Raw genomic sequence first — 2,285 nt, 5'->3', positions numbered from 1 at the left:
GTAAATCTATACTTACGAGACGTAATTATAGTTAATCTAAGTTAAGCAAACTACGCTTCCTCATACACGTGCGCTAACGTGTAAGCCGAAGTAGTTGGCACACAGCGAGCCCATTACAAAAGATGGCAGCGTTGGAATTGAATTTGTTAATACGAAACTAACCAAGACGGCTCTGGCCCCCGTGATCCACGTCACATTTATGCAAACCCATTAAGTCCGCCGACTTGCTGGGTTACTGCTTTAGCAATATATCTCGTATGTCATCCTCGGATAGAGCCTGGGGCATTATTTCCAGGATTCAGTTAAAAGATTCGATTTAGCAAGGCACTGACCAGTCTTCTTAAGACCGACGGTCCCGCTAAAGCTTACGGAACGCACTCAGTGCGCAAAGGGGTTGCTACATTTGCATGTGGAGATAGTACCGGAGGCCCCTCAATTGTCAGTGCGTGTCTTCGCTGTGGGAGGAGCCTCGGCGGTGCTCAAGACCGCTATTTTCGTTACGATGCCGCTGGTGATCAATTTTTGGGACGATTAATGGCAGGCCTTCCCGTAAATGACTCAAAATTTGCTACATTACCGCCTCATTTTTGCTCTGCATCCAGCAAAGTTGTCAAATTCTCGGTTGACAAAATGTTTCCCGTTCTATCCGGTGAATCGAATTTGGCAGGGATCCTGCGGTGATGCCTAGCTTGGCTCATCCACCACGCCGACTATCTATTACGGCAACTGTCGGCCAATCACCCCCTACTTTCAGCACATTTGTTTACAAGATCCGATATCTTAAAACACCTCCAAGATCAATTAGAAGTTGTCGAGTCGTCAAATATGCCGCCAACCGGTATTCCGCCTTATATTGAGCTCTACCAAAAGCTTGATAGACAGCAAGAATCAGTTGACGAACTTACCAGCCGTCTAGAAGAAAGAATGGAACGTGTTCTCGAAAAGAAAGGTGTAGCAGCAGGCAATATCACTAGAGAAATGCTGCGAGAGGAAATCCACTCTTTTCTAAACGAAGTTGGTCTTCAACGGAGTATGGCAAGCCCTACATTGCAGATCCGACCTGCACCTTCTCGTCAGTACCATCTATGGGGTGGAAAATTTCACGTATTACCTAGAGAGTTCAGTTTCCCCAGTATTGACCCGTTGGGGGCATGGATGCTATGGTGGTTCGGGAATTCTAATCTCAACTATCCAGCATATAAAGGAATATCGTCAGATGGCCTGGACACACCACAGAAAAAAGCAATGTCGTCAGCATGGTCAATTATGATGCGCCAAATTATAAATGGGATCGAGGACAGGATCGGTTCACCAATGCCAGAAGTCAACGATGAGAAGCACGCCATTGACCTGTTTAAATCGGATACAAAACGCTGCGCTTAAAATCGAACATGCGCAAGCGTAGATCTGAGCAACTTAAACTTACAACTGTGCTGAGACTCGTCCGACAAACCGGTCAAAACGAAGCCAACGAAGAAGCACAGGAGTAGTGTAAGCTTAGAAACTAATAACAGCATCTTTTACTGCACAAAATAGTTGTTTTTGACCAATCAAATCATGTTTTATATCGTCGCAGAATTCACCTTACGTTTTCGCATGTCAATTGAGAGTACAATAATACCTCTCCTAAATGAACCTTGAGGAACCTGATATTCTGTCGTATATGGTATAATTTAGGTCCGCCGAGTCGGTTCCCAGAGATTACTATGGAGTAAACTTGATATTGCACAAATGCCAAGCGTATATATTATAGTTTAAGATACGAAGTGGCAGTGGAAAAAGTTGTGATGCAATAGCCATCGGCCTTAACCCCAACACCTTGAAATTAAGAGCAAAAATAGGACCAAAGTTAGAGCCTTGGCTTGGTATCATTATCGAGAGTGATGTGGTATTACTGCCATGGTTATATACTACTTAAAAGGCTCAGTACGTGGTATAATTTTCGTAGTGTCTAGTGTTGTCCAACAGGGCGAAAATGCACTACGAAGTTTGTCACTACATAGGTGAGTTTTGTCCTGGATTATAGGACAAAACCCTCATTAACCCCCCAAACCCGAGGCTTCTGAGTTGCGCTCATTACCTGAAGCCCTATACACGATATATTTTATCTTTATGATGGGATTCAGTACTAAAACCAATATATTTGTTATCGTGTCTTTTTCAAAATCGGGACACCACCCTATCCCTAGCTCTCAAGCAAAGAGACTATCGTGTATCTGAATGTAAACGTGTGTCCTCAATACACGATACTGTTATAATCGCGTATGAACTGCGCATAGTCTGCA

This window comes from Phytophthora parasitica, assembly GCF_000247585.1.
Source record: "Phytophthora parasitica INRA-310 unplaced genomic scaffold supercont2.26, whole genome shotgun sequence".
NCBI classification, from domain to species: Eukaryota; Oomycota; class Peronosporomycetes; order Peronosporales; family Peronosporaceae; genus Phytophthora; species Phytophthora nicotianae.
Note: the sequence above shows the minus strand (reverse complement) of the source record.